The 19,066-nt window shown below is 41.5% G+C and overlaps 1 protein-coding gene across 1 annotated transcript in view; it reads left to right on the plus strand.

Annotated features, from left to right (window-relative positions):
- The window catches only part of LOC126359934 (5'-3' exoribonuclease 2 homolog), a 407,169-nt gene that overhangs the window by 133,311 nt on the left and 254,792 nt on the right, over positions 1 to 19,066 (plus strand). The window lies entirely within an intron of this gene.

Here is a 19,066-nt window from a genome sequence, read left to right on the forward strand (position 1 = left end):
TGTGAAAACACACTTGACCTCGTGGCAACAAATAATCCTGAGCTAATAACAAGCGTCATATCAGATACAGGAATTAGTGAACACAAGGTTGTCTTAGTGAGACTGAATATTGTAAATAAATTAAAAAAAACAACGAAAAATATAACTACTCAAAAAAAGCAGATAAAATTCACTTGATGCCTTCCTGAGAGACAAGCTCCACTCTTTCCAAATTAACAATTTAAACTGATGCAAAATCTCCCAAGATTAGCAGTCTTTTACAGAAGCTCAAAATTTAGCGTGGACTTCAATGCGAGATGCTTATAATAGTTTTCACAATGAAACTTTGTCTCGAAACCTGACAGAAAATCCAAAGATATTTTGGTCATATGTGAAGTATGCTAGTGGCAAGACACAATCAGTGCCTTCTGTGCATGACAACAATGGAAATATTATAGCCGACAGTGCTGCCAAAGCGGAGTTACTAAACACAGCCTTCTGAAATTCCTTCACCAAAGAAGACATACTAAATATTCCAGAATTCAAAACAAGAACATTTACCAACATGAGTAACGTAGAAGTAGATATCCTTGATGTAGTGAAGCAGCTTAAATTGTTTAACAAAAAGTCTTGTGGTCCAAACTGTGTATCAGTTACATTCTTATCAAAGTATGCTGATGCAATAGCTCTGTACTTAACAATCGTATACAACTGTTCGCTTAATGAAAGATCTGTACCCAAAGACTGGAAAGTTGCGATGGCCGTACCAATATTCAGCAATGGTAGCAGGAGTAATCCACTAAATTACAGGCCCATATCATTAACGTCAATATTCAGCATGATTTTTGTACATATATTGTGTTCGAACATTATGAATTGCCTCAAAGAGAACAGCCTATTGACACACAGTCAACACGGATGTTGGAAAACATAACTTTTTTTTAAAAAAAACAACTAGCTCTTTACTCACGTGAAGTGTTGAGTGATACTGACAAGGGATTTTAAATTGATTCTATATTTCTAGATTTCTAGAAGGCATTTGATACTGTACAAGACAAGCGGCTTTTAGTGAAATTGTGTGCTTATGAAATATCATCTCAGTTATGTGATTGGATTTGTTATTTCCTATCAGGGAGGTCACAGTTCATAGTAATTGACAGAAAGTCATCAAGTAAAACAGAAATGAATTCTGGTGTTCCCCAAGGTAGTGTTATAGGTCCTTTGCAGTTCCTTGTCTATACAAATGAGCTAGGAGCCAATCTGAGTATCAGAACAAATTGCAAAACAGATTTAGAAAAGATATCTGTATGGTGCAAAAATTGGCAGTTGACCCTAAAGAATGAGAAGTGTGAGGTCATCCACATGAGTGCTAAAAGGAGTCCATTAAAAATCGGTTACACGATAAGCCAGTCAAATCTAAAGGCAATAAATTAAACTAAACACCTAGGAATTACAATTATGACCAACTTAAATTGGAAGGAACACTCAGAAAATGTTGAGGGGAAGGCTAATCAAAGACTGTGCTTTATGATGTAAAGGATCTACTAAAGAGCCTGCCTGCACTACAATTGGCTGTCCTCTTTTAGAATACTGCTGCACAGTATGAGATCTTTACCAGGTAGGATTGACACAGTATATTGAGAAAGTTCAAAGAAGGGCAGCCTGTTTTGTATTATCGCAAAATAGGGGAGAGAGTGTCACTGAAATAATACAGGATTTGGATGGAGATCATTAATATAAAGGTGGGTTTTTTTCCTGTGGCAGAATCTTCTCATGAAATTTTAATCACCAATTTTCCCCTCTGAATGCGAAAATATTTTCTTGACACCATTCTACTTAGGGAGAAACGATCATCATAAAAAGCTAAGGGAGATCAGAGCTCACACGAAAATGTATAGGTGTTGGTTTTTCTGTGCAGTGTATGATACTGGAATAGTAGAGGATTATTGTAAAGGTGGTTCGATGAATCCTCTGGCATTCACAAATGTGATTTGCTGAGTAGCATTGTAGATGTAGATACTGTACTGATTTGCCATCTCAGAACAACTGTTCCTATGTATAATCTTCAAATGTTCTGGTGTTGAAATTATCATCTGTGCCCTTTGCTCTGTGGCTTCCAAGGCACCACCAAGCCACTATGCCATTTCATTATTGGTCCTCCACAGCAGGTGGAGACACACTCTACCCATTGTGCTTTGTTGATGTTCTGAACTGACATTTTTAAAACCAAATCTGCACCTGTGACAAACCTAAAGAACTACCTAAATAATTTTTCTGATTTCCACATACATCTTTCTTCAACCTATTTGGTTAGAAGTAGAACATGTTATTCTGTAGAATAGAGATGTTACATCATGGAAGACACTTATTAATCATTCAGCCGCTGCTTACCAAATTACTGGAAAGTATTTTAAGGTCTAGTTTCACTTGATTTCCATGTAAATTTCAGACTTAACAGTTCATCATCATCATCGCCACCACCATCACATCTCATAACTTTTATTCATATTCACCCTCCTTCATTCTCTTCTGTAACTGCAGTTCAATCCTGCACATACATTCCATGTGACAGTAAAGTTATTGGCTTGACATTAACTTTACACGCTCCCTTTTGGAAGTGTTGAAAATACTATACTTCTAATTCCCATTGCCATGATTACACCATCTAGAAATTTTTGAGCGTACTTGTCTCAGTCAACATGGTTAGAAGGGCATGTATGGCATAATGGTGGCTCTTGGAACTTTGTAGCCTCAGTTTTCATATATTGTTCTTGTATTCACTTTATATGTCTGCAGGTCCCACGCAGGGCATCAAATGTTAAGTTTGCAAATCTGATATAAGGGCACATGGCAGCTAAGCCATCTTTCTTACTGACAGGCATATTCTGATTTAATAAAAAGCACATTGAGGTTTGAATGTTATACTGTTTGATTTCTATGGGTAGTTTAGCCTTAAAGGCTTTAAGTAATGCATTGAGCTGCATTTCAGGTTGGTTGCTACAAGCCAGTTAAAACATACTGCTGTGTGTGTACAATTCAGAAGGATGTATGCAAATATAAGGTATCAGACAGTGAAACATGTAACACTGCTAAACACATGTGTGGAACCATTAGAAATGAGCATTAAAAACATGATTAAATGTTCACAACTGAATGACTGACTGGGAGAAACAACCTGCTGCACATAGAGTAACATTTTCCTAGGGAATTTTTGTCTGGGTAACATTAGATGCACATCATCTGGGATTTTGAGTTCTTGGCTACATAAGGAATGAAGCTTAAGAAATGCCAAAGGTTACTACCTTCCAGGGCTGATTGACGGCATATTACAGGTAGCAGCGACACCTGGGCAGCTGAGAAAGCTCGCATTCCTTTCGTCATTGTTAAGGTCCGTGAATGAGGATGGGAAGATTCATGAAGCTTTCAGTTGTTAAAAATGACCAGGTGGTACGATTAGAAATTTATAAGGCTACTATCTCGATACAGCATTAGTTAGTGAAGCATATTGACTCCTTCAAGACTCCAATAGAACAGCACTGCTGCTGAATGTTCTTCTCCAAGGCCTAAGCAGAACAGCATTGTTGTGCAAAGTATTGGTCCTCTTTTTGTATGGCTTACTGTTGTCTGTTCGTCTGTTTATGTTCTCCCACCAGTGGGATGTGGCTTACTCTAAGTCTTTTAGTGCCGCTTGAGTCATCTGCCAAAAAAATTCTCCCAGAAATGTGATAGCAAAATGTGACAATTCTGATCCTGCCAGTTGCTATGGGCATGGCCATGTTGAAGTCCATTCCATAATGGTCAAGTTCCCATCTACTTGTTATTTTTTAGTTGCATCACTGATTTAATTGCTCTGCCGTGCTGCAGTCATTCTCCAGGCATGAATATTTCCTATTCCTAAGTGTATGACTTAGAGCTTAGAGGTAAGCCAAGCCATCTGCCAAGAAACAGTTAATGAGAAATTACCTTTCAGACTTCTTGTTGTTTACCACAAACTACAGTTGTGGATTGAATCATACGTGGTGTTTATACCAGTGTATGGAATCAAATTATAATTTTTCTGACTTAAAGTGTGAGTGTGAATCTGGGTTATTTTGGTTTATTCACCCAAACCACCTTCCACTTCTGTATGAGGTGACTTACTTGGAATTTGCAGCCACTCTTCTTTATTGGATAGCGAGCTGCTGAAAACAATCTTGACTTCTTCTCCATTGAATAACGCTAGATGCAGGAATTTTTTAGACTCTTTTTACTTATTAAATAAGTAGTTATTCAGAAGTTACTTTTCAGACTTCTTGTTGTTTACCACAAACTACAGTTGTGTTGCTTTTCGTCAATTAACAACGTATTTGACTTTCATACACAATAAAACTCTTACTTTCAACGTAAATATATAACTTCTGGTAACTCCCTCATTCAGTCGACCATCAGAAACAAATTAAATTACAGTTAAAAGAAAGTTGGCTTTGATACCATAACTTTTCTTAACGTAAATCAGAAAATAGGTCTTGCCTATTGGAAAGTTATATCGGGAGTTTTCAAGAGTTCTTTTCCAACTGTCTTTGTTTTAATAAAAGTAGTCAGTGACCCAATAAGCACAGAGCTGCATATAAACTCCATGGTTCTTCCTTACACACCCCGTAAAACATCTATGGATTTCCCGACAAGTACTTGTCGGTGTTGTTTGTCCGCTGTGTCTACATTCTTCCCGCGACTGATTTTAAACCTGCACACGCAGACATGTGAGGCACAGTAAGAAAGATTCTACCATCCCACACTTATATCCAGAATATCATGTGGTCGAGACGGTAGAAGGCTGAGTGGTTCTAGAATTTACATCGAAATTCTCGAGTCACTACAAAATCACAAGCCAAAAGAATTGAATCACTCACATTTAAATCAGTTTCCTCCAACGTTTGGTGGTACATATAGAAATTTCTGTGTGGTGAGTACAGAATTCCTACAACTTACACAAACTTGGTCATTTTGGGATTTTCATGTTCCGTTTCACATTCTTTCCACTTATTTATACCCATGAAAGGCTTTTACTTACTTTCATAAGATATTCAGATGTTACATGAATTTCTCAAAGCACTGAAATAAAATTCTCTTCTTCTAAAATTAACTTCCTGCCAGTGAAGGTGTTTATCAGATGAAGCTGCGTAAGCTTGACTTTGCTAGTTTATTTTACAATTTTCACAAGAATATGTATATTTTTGCTACAGAGGATTTGCTGTTTATCTGCATATGACACCACCATCTGCTGTTGCTGAAGCATAATTTATTTAAATATTAATAATTACTTTTATCTGCAAAATTGTGGGAAGAAATGCACTACCACAGTTGATTAAAAAATATGCCAAAAAAGCTTTGAATGGTGATATGCCTCACAAGAAAGAAACGAGATTGCTTTCATTATTAGTCTGATTAAACTAGTTGGCAATTGACATTTGAGGTCCAAAATTGAGGCATTGGCTCATCAAGTAATGCATGCAGGCAGTTGCCACAGTTCGTCATTCCCTGTGGTAACGCAGGATCCGGCAGGGAGGTAATATGTTTTAGAACTGCCATAACATATGTGGTGGGAGAACTAGCACATGTGCAATGGTTGATATATATTTGCTATTAGTAGCCATGGAACCATGATCAGTTGAACAACATGGCTTTGTTTAAAACACCTTTGTTGGAACCTGTCATTCTGTAGGGCTGACACAGGGAAACTTTCACAATGTGTTCAATGTTGGTGGACATGGTGCTGTCCCATCTCACCCAATAATAATAAAGTAGTTCAACAACTTCAGAATAAGAGGAACAGAGAGACCTGGAACATTTTGGCAGTTTGGGGAGATGTTCGGGCAGTTAGCACTGGAGAAAACAAAGAAAATTCGACAAGCTGTGGAGGCCAGCCCTCAGTGTTCAGTGATATGACATGCTCGCGTTTTGTGCATTTCAGACATGCTGTTTTGCCGCATTTTGCACTTTGACCTCCACATTCAGTCTTTTAAAATCATAGTGGTTCCACAACTGAAGCATAATAACTATGTGTAGCAGCATATATTTGCAGAAAGGATGAGAAACACCCCCCCCCCCCCCCCACACACACACACACACATATAGGGAGAAGCAGCAGTATGGTGTGAATTAGCCCAGTTTGGCATCATTGGACTCTTGAGAAAATGGATGCACTGTGACTGTCAACTCACTGTGCTAACTCACGATGTTGAGATATCTGATTGACCTCATGTTTGATTTCAACAGAATAGGACCACTTCCCATACCTCAAGACTACCCATAGCTTTTCTAAAGCAACATTTTCCATGTTGCCTCTTTACTTTTGTGGATGTGGCGTGACCTACTTGAACTCCAGATCTTTCTGTGTACGATTATGTCTTATGGGGTACATGAAATCTCAGGTTTACTTTCAAGAAACGCAAACCTTTGAAGCTCTTTCTGATGTCATTATTCAAGAAATTCCCCTTGTTGCGCCTTAAAGGTGTGTGGACTATTTTTTCACTCGCCTGCAGCGATGCCAAGACAACACAGCCACCATTTGGATGGTGTTACTATTTGCATCTGAATTGCAGTGCATTCTTGTTTGTGCTTTATGTTAAATGTCATTGTATTTGTAATCTCTGAGAAATATAAAAATTGAAATATAAAAATTGAAATTAAGTAAAAAAAATATGAGGGTTGTTCCGAAAGTAAGGAACGATTGCCTGTGAAATGGAAACCACAGTGTTGTTCGGAAAGTAAGGAATGATCGGCTGCTAAATGGAAACTACAGTGAAAATCAAAGCTGTTTTCTTTGCACATTTAGCTACACCTTCCAGGTACGTCTCTACATAGTTGCTGCTCTGACTTAGACATTTGACGGAGCGTTATACGGAATTTCCAACACAATCATGATAGAAGGCAGCCACCTGTACTTTCTGATAATTCTCTACACTGGTCTGTAGCGCGTAGCATGTGCCCAAGTGTTGTCTTCATATCCAGTGTTCCATGTGAACAGAGATGATACCCAGGACGAGCCAATTATGGCTGTGTTGTGGGTGATAGAACACTTCTCACCGATAAGGCTGCAGAAGCATCTTCACTACCCCTGCAGAGTGTGGCTGAGAATTGCCATGAAGAAGGAAGTGCATGGCAGTTGTGTTAGTGGGTTGCATTCATTAAGGCGAAGCATCTCAGTGGGCCCTCCTACGCCTCTATCTTCCCTATCTTCCACAACAGTCAAATAAAAAAATCTCAATTTCATGTACAGTATAGATCTCTGTGGTGTGTCTCACCATGTCAAAAAGTTCTTCTTAGTTTCAATTAGTACAGGATCTATGTGTTTCAAACTCATCACGTTGTACCTCAAACTGTTGATGTCACAGCAATATTTTATTCCTTCAAAATTTTTATATTGCATTGCATTTCCTGTGTATAAGCTTCTGAAAACTTTTTATGGAACTGGCCAATATTTAACTTGCAATAATTGTTAAGTTTAAACTCAACAACTCATACCAAAATATTGTAAAAATCTGACATTTAAGTATTGTATCATTCTCAGTAGTACCTCGAAGCTCATCAACAATCTTTTTTTATTTTTAATTAGGTCAATGTTACATTGTATATTGAAATGGGATAAATTTGTGTGTATGGAAAACTTTTCTTATTAAGATTGCATAGCTCAAAAACCATTACCCACATGAAATATATCTTGGTGTCCACACAAAATGAAATATATTTAAAATGCAGTGTAACTTACCATCAGAAGATACTTGAGGATTAAAGAAACCACTCACTGAAGAGCAGAAGCATAGGGTTGTTGATAGGCACATGCAAAAGAAAGAAAACTTTCTAGCCTTCAGAGCTATCCTTGATGAACTAGAGTAAAATACACACACACACACACACACACACACACACACACACACACACACACACACACACACACACACACATATGCCCGTACATGGTGTTGACTAGACCAGCAGTGCCAGTGCAATTTTTCTGTGGTGGACTGGTGTGATGGGGGTAGTGTTGGATGGGGTGAGTAGAGGGAGAGGGAGGCAGCAGGCAGGGAGGAGGACTGGGGATGAGTGACTAGTGGCTCTGAGGGAGGTAGCTGGTTTGCCAGCTAGGAATGTGGGAGGGGTGGCAGGTATTATGAGCTAGCACAATTGTGATGGTCGGTGAGAAACAGCACATGATGAAAGCGATATGGGAACGTGGATTGGGAGGGGGTGACAACTGTTGACATCCTACTCCCACCCTAGGGCACCACTATCCATCAACACCCATGCTTCTCACAGTGAAACCCCTCGTCAGTTCCTTATAAAGGAGATAAACAAAATAATGTGAACAGTGATATTAATGGGATGATTGTGTTTGTTGGTCAAAAATGCAGTTAAGGCACATATTGCACTGGACTGTGCATGTTCAGTATAGACTTCAGCATCAGTACAGGTTGTTTATGAGTAGTGCACACTTAGTGTTTGCATTCAGAGCTGAGATTGATGTGCAATGAAAGACCTGACAGACTTCCAAAGAGGGCAGAGTGTGGGGGCCCAATTAGCTGGAGCATCAGTAACCAAGGCAGCCAACTTATTGAATGTTTCAAGAGCAATTGTTTCAACAGCCATGACAGCCTACACAAAACGTGGAAAGACATCATCGTGTACATTTAATAGTGGTCGCAAATCAGTACTAGTTGACAGGGATTGTTGTATGCTAATACAAATTGTGTCAAACCACACAAAACTACGGCAGCTAAAATGACTGCAGAGCACAATAGCCATCTTGAAGACGTGTATCTATTGACACTGTCCACTGAGAACTCCATAAAGTGAATATTCATGAACAGCTGCTATACCGAAACCATTAGTGACTACAAACAACACAAAGAAGCATAAAACATAAGTGATAAGTGACGAGCATAAATCCTGGATGGCTGTTCAATGGAAACACACCATATGGTCCAATGAGTCAACTTTATTGTTATTCCCAACATCGGGCTGGATTTACATCTGGAGAATGCCAATAGAAGCCTACAATCCTGATTGCTTGATTCTAACAATTTAGCATGGAGGTGAAATGTGATGGTGTGGGCAACCATATTTACTAGTCCCACCATTACTCTCCAAGGCTGTGTTACAGCCAACAATTATGCGAACATTTTAGGTGATCAGGTGCTCCTCAGGATTCAAATGTTCCCCAACAATGATGCGATATTTAAGGATGACAATGCACCCATTCACAAAGCCAGGACAACAAAATCATAGTATGAGAAGCATGCAACTGAACTGCAGCGTCTTCCCTGTCCAGCATAGTCCCCGGATTTGAACATCATCGAAATCTTGTGGATGGTATTGGAGCAAAGACTCCACAGCAGATTTCCACCTCCCTCGTCACTACAGGAGTTAGAAGAGTTTCTGTTTGAAGAGTGGCATAACATTCCACTGGAGACTATAAAATTATTATATGCCAGTATTCCAAGAAGAATTGCAGCCATATTACAGGCAAATGGGGGTACAACCCCTTATTAATAAACCATTCCCAGGTAAGTAAAGGTGTTCAAAAAGTTTTGCCTATCCCCTGTAGCACCCAGACCATGCCTAGCTGACCTTTTCCATTTACCACAGTGTCCAAAACTCACTCCCAACACCTCACAAAACCCAGAGCCCAAACAAACCAAAACCATTGTTGTTAACCTCTTCACTGAAAATCTCACTCACCAGTTGTTTGTCATATCTGAAGCCCTAACCTTCTGCCTGTCCCCAAATTTAACCAAGTTGGACTTTCCAGAGACCTACTCTCCTTCTCCTGATCCTTACAACAGAAACACTTCTTTGCCACCAATCCCTCTAACCACAGCCAACATAATCCCAACATTGAACCTTGCGTCTATCAGTTCATACCACCATACAACTGTGACCCTCCCCCAACCCCCTAATCCCCACCTAGTCAACTTCCAGGAATTCCTTAATTCCAGCTTGGCCTTACCATCCTTTCCCAGGTCCCTTCCTAAGAATACTAACCTTTCAGCAGAAGAAAAGATAAACATACACAGTGTGAAAATGACCATACCTAATCATCCTCCCTGCAGACAAAGACTCCACCACTGTTACAGTGATTACCTGACAAAAGGCCTCCACAGCTGTGTGACTTGTTCACCTGCAAGATCTGCCAGAGTGATACATCTCAGAAGTCCAACATAACCTCCATAACCTGTTGAAATCCATAGGCACTCCGTCACACCCAAATTCTACATGCTCCTCAAAATCCACAAACCCAACAATCCTAGACACCCCATTGTATGAGGGTTGTACCAAAAGTAAGGTTCCCTTATTTTTTACAAATAGAAGACATTGTTTATTGTTATGTTATTTGTTATTAATTTATACATCATTGAAAAGCAAACACTTTTGTCTATTTTTCAATATAGTTTCCATTTTTTTGATCCACTTTTGAAGACGGTGCACCAGCTTTTGTATTCCTAAGTTGAAGAAGTATCCTTCCAACCCATTGAGGAAGTGTGTGACCTCTGATATGACTTCATCATCGCTCTTGAAGCATTTGTCACCTAAGCGTTCCTTTAACTTGGGGAAGAGGTGATAATCGATGGGGGCTGAGCCCGGGCTGTAAAGGGGATGGGTCATAACAGTCCTTCCAGATTTCTTCAAAAGCTCCTGTGTTTGATGAGCGATGTGGAGTCAAGCATTGTCATGAAGAAAGGATACCTCACTGTCAGTCATCCTCTCCAACGATTCTGGACTGCTCGCTGAAGTTTGGTCAGTTTTCACAATATCTGTCTGAGCTTATTGTCATCCCAGGTGGCATGAAATCGATGAGGAGTACCTCCTTCTGATCCCAAAACACAGTCGCCATAACCTTTCCAGCCGACTGTGTTTGTTTAAATCCTTTGGTGTCTATGAACTGAAGTGACACTACTGACGAGATTGTTTTTTTGTTTCGGCGGTATAATGAAACACCCACTTTTCATTTCCCATGATGATAGAGTCCAACAACTTCTCCTTGTTGCCTCCCCCTTCATATTGTTGAAGAAACTTGTGAGCACAGTCAAGGCGTTGCTCCTCGCATCCATCAGTCAGCTTCTGGGGGGGGGACCCAGCAAGCACACACCTTGTGATAATCTAACGTTTCTGTTAAAAGTTCTTTCAGAGTGGGAGAAGCACTGTGCATGGCACTGTTATTGGATTTAGCCTAGCACCTTCCCTTGAGGCTGTAACTCATAGGGAACCTTACATTTGGTACAACCCTCGTAGCTGACTATTGTGCTCTCACCAAAAGAATTTCCTCTCTTGCTGACCAACACCTACAACCAATTGCCCAAAACATAGCCTCTCACATCAAAGATACTAACTTCTTCCTTCAGTGACTTTCCACCATCCCCACCTCCTTACCTCCTGGATCTGTACTTTCACTGTTGATGCCACCTCCCTATACACCAACATCCCTCTTGCCCATAGCCTTGCCCAGCGTCCTTCAAACTCCAGAGCCACCATTCATCACTTACACACCTTACCAACTACATACTGAGCCACAACTAATTTTCCTTTGAAGGAAGGTGTACAAACAAATCTGTGACACAGCTATGGGCACTTACATGGCACCTTCCAGTGCCAACGTGTTCATGGGCCATGTAGAGGAAACCTTCCTAACACCCAATACCCCAACCTCTAGTCAGGTTCATTGATGATATCTTCATTATCTGGGCTGCGGGACACATTTTGGAAAGATCTGTGATGTGCAGCAACATGCACACTGCGTATTTTCATATTGCGAAAGCATGAATTCGAATTCCACCAAATATCGCTTGTTGCTTTCGGAAGCATTGAAATCGAGGTTTTGATGTACATATGTAAGCCGGTCATAGCTCAAGTCAACTGATCTCGCCAGCTGATGACAGCGGATATTCAGAGCATAGGACACATGATGTAGTCAGCCAATAGCAACATCACTGTTGACTAGCTTGAACTTACAAATAGGAAAAGTAAAAGGTTTAAATTAATATACATAGCATTGGTACATGAAAAGCAAAGGTTTCACATATAATATTGGTCTCTAATATTAATAAGCTGCAAGAGGAGCTAAGCTTTCACGTACAATGTTGATCTTTTTTGCACATGTTACAGCTTAAGATACATTACACAAATGTGCCAGTAAAATTTTTAATAACAACCTAAACGTCTTATCACCTGGGCTCGAAATTCTTCTAAATGGTCGTCCTCAAAGAGTTGAGATTTAAATGAGAGTCAAACACTCTGTTATTTAAGAAATTCATCGTACATTCTCGCGCACAGTTCATTTTGTATAAAAGGAAATTTGCTTTGAAAGTAATGCTATTCAAACCACCATTTGATATTGCTATGTCTAAGCCTCTTGATTTGGTTTCCACTCTGGGCTTGTTGTTCTATTATGTTGTCTTGTCATTCGTCCATCGCTGTTGTTCTCTTTCATGGTTTTTGCTGTCTTACCGTTGATGCTCTCAGCCAGTCAGCCAGCGTCTCCTTGTAGTGCCACAATTCCGGTTACTATAATTGGTGAGGAGGTGAAAAGTAAATGGTCTCTTACGTATGTGAAAATTGTGCAGCTTGTGAAACAATAACAGAATCAGCTGCTCTTGTGGCAGCAGGAGCAACAGCAGTTCCAGCAACAGTTACAATGGCAAACTGTCTTGCTAGGTCAGGAAATTCAGCTTTTGTCAGAATGCTCCCAGGTCGAGGGTTCACAGCCCATTTGGGCTGTGGTCCCTCCCAGGTGGAGCCCCACCCACCCGTGTTTCTGCCATTTAATGACACCAAGGAAGACTGGTACACATATATGCAGCAGCTGAAGCAGCACTTCACCACTTTTTGGGTTTTCGATGATGCTCTTCAACAGTCACCCTTCCTTTCTTGGACTTCCCACGAATCGTTTTTCTTACTAAACAAGTTGGCTGTCCAGTCACATCCTGTTGTCCTCAAATTTGAGGAGATGTGTTCATTGCTGTTGGAGTACGAGTGTCTTCCACAAAGTAAGTTCTGTTTCCATTTCTTTCCACGGCAGCATTACGATAGCAGTTGCGAGCATGCGTGGCAATTACTTTGATTCAAGGAGAAGACATGTATACCATTTTCTGATCGTTGCTGCCAACGTGTGCTTTGTAGTGCTTTTTTATAATGTTACACATAACTGAAAATGCCAGCGCGTGTGAAATCAGACCTGTGATTTGTTTTCTAAATGCAAAGAAATTTAAAACCAATGAAATTCATTGGCAAATCTCCGAGGTTTATGGACAAAACGCTAGAAGATGGGTCAGACTGTTCAATAAAGGACGTGATCAAGTGCACGATGAAGAACAAAGAGGATGTCCATCTCTGGTTACTGATGAACAGGTTCACAAAATTGTACAGCCTGGAACTCGCTCCTATCGACTTTCATCTCTTCTTACATCTAAAATCTGTCCTTGGTAGTAAACACTTCAGCGATGATGACGAGCTGAAAGAACATTTTACCACATGGTTGAATACACAGATGGCAACCTTCTATGAAGAATGCATACAAAAACTTGTGCCAAGCTATGACAAGTGGCTACAAAATTTTGGAAGCTTTGTAGAAAAGTAGTTCGACAGTTGTAGATTTTTGTACAATAAATATTTTTTCTGTCTCTGTACAAGTTTGTTTTATGTAACGAAATGGAACTTATTTTGTGGACATACATTATATTATTCGTAGCAATTGCATGTGGTTGTCTCCCATCCAGAGTTCCTTCAGTACAACAAGCAACCAAGTCAGCCTTACAGGTCGTGGAAGAAATATGCAAGGATTGAGTTGATGTTTGGATTTCACTTGTGCGAACCCCTCTTTCAAAACCTTGTATGTGGATTCTTGAATGTGGTGATTCAGTTGACTCCCAATCCGTAAGTACACACTGCTCTCAAGCTATACAGTCCTTCCTTGGACGATATTTTGAGAATCACACTCTCTTTTGAGATTGTGCAGGCAACAAGTGAATGTGTTATGGCTCGCCCCCAGGTAACAGTGGTTTACCCACCACCAAGGAGTTGAAATTCTTGTAAGTCCTTTTCCCTACCACAGCGTCATGGTTCATCACTTCAGGATGTGTCAATGGCCTCTGAGCTGACAGTCGCACCACATTGGCGTAAGCAGAAGGATCTCCCATCTTGTTTTGAGTGTTTTACTATGTACCATTGTGGATGGGATGGTCATCTCCAAACCATATGCCATCAAGCATCAGGGACAGTGCATGAATCCCAGGCCATTGTTCCCCAGGGCAGTCTTCTTGCTACCAAGTTGTTTATTGATCTCATGATTGCTTATCAGGACATTTGTTTCCACATGGTCATGAGAGCAATGGTTTCACTGCTGAAACTCCCAATGTAAACTTTTCTGGCCGTTGTGGCCGAGCGGTTCTAGGCGCTACAGTCTGGAACCACGCGACCGCTACGGTCGCAGGTTCGAATCCTGCCTTGGGCATGGATGTGTGTGATGTCCTTAGGTTGGTTAGGTTTAACTAGTTCTAAGTTGTAGGGGACTGATGACCACAGATGTTAAGTCCCATAGTGCTCAGAGCCATATGAACCATTTTTTTTTTTTTTTCCCCAGTGTTGGCCCAGCCCTCCTATGTGTTATGACAGCTCCATTCCCCTCAGAGGTCAATTCACAACTACTGCAGCTTACAAGAAGGTAACACAGCCAATGACGCTGTTGTTAATAGTCACTTGGCAAGCAACATTTTCTGCCTGGGTGCCTTCTCACTGTTTGAGCTTTCCGTCATGGATGAAGTTCTGGTTGTCACTGGCACAGACACTGTCCAGGAACTTGACAACCGTTGACTCTCTTTTGTGTCCCTGTCTGAACCTGGCATGGGCTGCAGCTCCAATTTCAGGCCACATATTTCTCTTATGTCCAGATTCAGTGCTCCATTGCTGTTGGCCACTTCTGCTTCTGGTCTCCCTATGGACTGCAGTTAAACTTGATTGTCTTCATGATGCTGGGGTATTTGAGCCTATCAGAACTAGTGCTTTGGCCACACACCTTGTAGTGATTAAGAAATCAAATGACTCCCTCTGGCTCAGTGGAGATTTTGAGTCAACAATCAGTGTCCAGGCACCATACCAAGTCCGGAGGGCACTAAGCTTGTTGAAGGTGAAAATTTTTTAAGACAGACCTTGCTGATGCTTATTGACAGATCCCATGGGATGAGGAGCCATAATACATTATGGTCATCAGTACGCCCTTTGAATTGTACAATACAAATGTTGCCCTTTGGGATCTCTTGTCTCCGGCAATCTTCCAGAGAAGTCATTTGTGCAACCTATGCACCCTCTTTACTATTTTGTGTGATGCATGGCTCTTACGCGAGTCAGGACTTAAGTGCTGCCTACGCAAATGCCACTTTTTTCATGAGCAAGTGGAATATCTTGGATACTTGCACATCAAAGACAGGATTCAGTCCACTCACTGCATTGTTTTGGGTGTTGACTCACTCCCACATCCACAAAACCTACAAAAGCTGCAGGTTTTTTTGGGTGAGGTAAATTATTTCTAAGTTCCTCCCTCGAACAGCGTGGGCATTCCATTCCAGTGGCCGGCTGCCTAGAGCATTCTTTCACCCAGCTGAGGCACTTGTTACATTTGACACCCTTTTCTCCACCGTGTCCCCATGTTTTGGCTGCTATCGTTTCTGCTATGGCATTGGTGCAGTGCTGGCACCTTATGCATCAAAGATGCTGATTCCTGCTCAGAAAAACTACTCACAGGTTAAGAAAGAGGCTTTAGTGATCATCTTTTCTGTTAAGAAATCCCTTGTGTGTCTCTTTACGACTAAGTTTTGTTCCTGACTACAGATCATTGGTAGCACTCTTTGGACCACGCTCTGGGCTTCCAGAGCAGATAGCTCAAAATCTCCAGCGTTGGGCTCTTTTATTTAGTTCTTACAATTACACAAGCCTACCTCACGACACACAAATTTGGATGCTCTCTCTTGTCTACCCTCAGGACCAGAGCCGTAGTTTGACCAGGAGATCTGTTTCGATATTGACATATAACATCAGGGCACCTTGGATGGGTTACCCATTACTGCTACTCACATTGTCGCAGATGTATGCTGTGACACTATCTTATGGCATGTCATGCACTTTGTAGTAAATGGGTGGCTCCCCCTTATTTTTTCAGATTGGCTCATCCATAGCTTCAGGCTTGGGCTCTCGTTTTTCATTGTTCGTCTGTTGTTTCTGATGTTCTCCTGCTGGATGCGGAAGTGGATACTCACCTGTCTGTCATCCCGACTACCTTATGCCCTCATATCTTGTAACTCCTCCATCATGGGCATTGGAGTGTGTTAGGGATGAAAGTCCTTGCTGGGCAACATTCTTATTTGCTATGACTGAACACAGACGTGGAGGCCATGGTGCACAGATGTTTGGCATGTGCCCAACAGCAGACAGCTGCTCCTTAGTCTTGTACCCCTGGCCCAGTCACTGTCACCCCTGGGACCACATTCATCTGAGTTACTATGTTGTTTGCACGATGTCCACCACTACGATTGTTGCGTCAAGGCCCTTACTCAAATTCTCGTCATAGAAGGGTTTTCTTGTGTGCTCGTGTCCGACAACGGGCCCCAATTCATGACAACGGGCCCCAGTTCATGGCAACGGCCTTTGAACAGTTCTGCAATGCCAATAGCATTAAACATCTGATTAGCCTGCCTTTTCATCCCTCTCACCAATGGCAAAACACAGCAGTGTATGTTTAAATAACAAATGTTGACAGCAGTGGGCACATCTACCACTACAGTAACGCCGCAGTGTTCCTGAGCACCTACAGGACTCCCCCCCAATCCATGACCACAGTCCAGCAGAGCTCCTAGCCACAGTGTCCACCGCTCCACCTCCTGGCACCACAGCCCTCAGAACCCCACATCTGATACACAGACATTTCCACCAGCTTCAGTGGTTTGTGCATGTTCCTATGGATAAAAACCTTCATGGATGATGTTTGTGTTGGTGGCCAACCCATGGGTGGTGGCTTATGACGTTTGATATTCCGCAGGATTTGGACTGTAGGCACACAAACCATCTCCATCGCCACCTACTACTGGTTGTGCCACCATTGGTTGGTCACTCAGAAGTGGAATACCCGCCTTTGCAAATCCATCAACCATACTGGTACAGTTTGTGCTTCTGGCCACTGTAGGCATTCATTATGGATACGAGTTTGGATGTTCAGACCTCACCACTGAATCCATTCCATCAACAGTCAGCTTCCACACTGGCATTCCCCATTGCATTGTCCAACATATTTCATTCCTTTTCCCAGTTGGCAGGCTCCTCTGCCAGGATACCAACCATGTTACCATTTCACCTCCCGAAATATTGTCCAGGGTGCTTCAGGCCCTACACACCCATTTCATGGAGGGAAGGATCTAGTATCCCAGCCCAACGAGTTTGAAAGACTTCCAGAATGTATGGACCTAGACGACGGCTGCTAGGTGGCGCTTCTGATATTTGCGAGTGCTACTGTTGCTGTCTGAGGGCTAGATGCGGCCCATGCCCCACACACCAGTCTATGGGCGCCCACAGATCCATTGTAAGGCTCACAGCACAGATGCCTTGACCTTAGCGGTGTTACAACTATGCTCTCACTTGTTCATTATAAGCAGCGTGGTTTGGTTATGGATATTGCTATGTCTAAGGCTCCCGATTTGGTTTCCACTCTGGGCTTCTCGTCCTGTCGTGTTGTTTTGTTGTTGGTACATTGCTGTTGTTGTTTTTCATGGTTTTCAGTGACTCATTGGTGACACATTCAGCTGGTTAGCAAATGTCTCGTGGTGGTGCCACAATTATGCTTACTGTAAAGCCGATAGTAAATGACCTATCAGGAGACCGAGGCAACATTGGCAAGATATCCTCCCTATAGTAGACCTCAAAATATTGAAGCTCCACTCTGACCAAAGCTGGAGCTGAAGACAGAGAACCAAAAAGTGAACCCTACTATGTTCTGGGAGAAATGCGGAGGAGGAGGAGGAAGAAGAAGAAGATAAAAAAAATCTGTTAACTCTCAATGATGTGCCGTGTTCACTACACACATCTGTACCACCAGGCTGCTCAGATATTGTGTGTATCCTTGTGTGCTATACGCTGTGTACCCAGTTCTGTGACGCTGTGGGTCCCACTTGACTGTTGTCCACATATTACTGGACTGCCCAATTTTAACCGCTCTGTGGCAGACTTTTAACCTTCGCACCACACTGTCAATGGTGTTGGGAGACGATGCCTCCTCACTCTTTCTTTGCTGTTTGTTTGCCTTGGTACTCGTTTTTTCATTATATGTGTTCCTCTAGACTTGTCTTTTAGGCTGGAGATTTCACCATCACATATGGGTAATACACAGCATGAATTTCACAGTTAAAGCCAACTGAGTTAAGGTTTTATGGTTGCAAAATCTGTATTATGGAATGGATGTTGTATTTTGTAGGATTTCCAGTTGCACTGTTCACTTTGAGTGCATACTGCAGGTGAATAAGACATAATGTAGCTTTCTCGCTATCATAGTTAAGAGCACATGGACGTATTATGTGACACAGTGTAGTGATTCCAATGCTACTTAAAACCAGAGGTAGCTTTCTGGATAGCCATTGTATGATAATTTTAGCCTACATAACCATAAATGGTTTATGACAATACTGTGATAATTAATTATTAGTGCAGTGTGTAGAATTAGTTTCTATCTACTGCTTCTCTTTCATTAAACGGGAAGCACAGCTTGTGGGAAATACCGATGGAATGTCTCACCAAAAAAGTCCTAGTTGTCTATGTATGATGAAAAAGTTTGGGCGTGCAGGAAGAAAAAGCGAGACATGGAGAATCATAAAAGCTTGGAAGATAAACCTGACTGTGCATTTATTCTCCCTCAGTTAAAACATGATCTTTTGTTGACATATCATGAAAGATTGGTGCAAAATAGCTTGAATATGATAAATCAGATACTTAGTTGGTGGACAGTGATGCATTAGATCACATGGCTTTTCAATGGGATTGGTTCTTCAGGTTTTGTCCATAGTGCCAGACCCATATCACTC

The sequence above is a fragment of the Schistocerca gregaria genome, chromosome 1 (assembly GCF_023897955.1).
Source record: "Schistocerca gregaria isolate iqSchGreg1 chromosome 1, iqSchGreg1.2, whole genome shotgun sequence".
Lineage (NCBI taxonomy): Eukaryota > Metazoa > Arthropoda > Insecta > Orthoptera > Acrididae > Schistocerca > Schistocerca gregaria.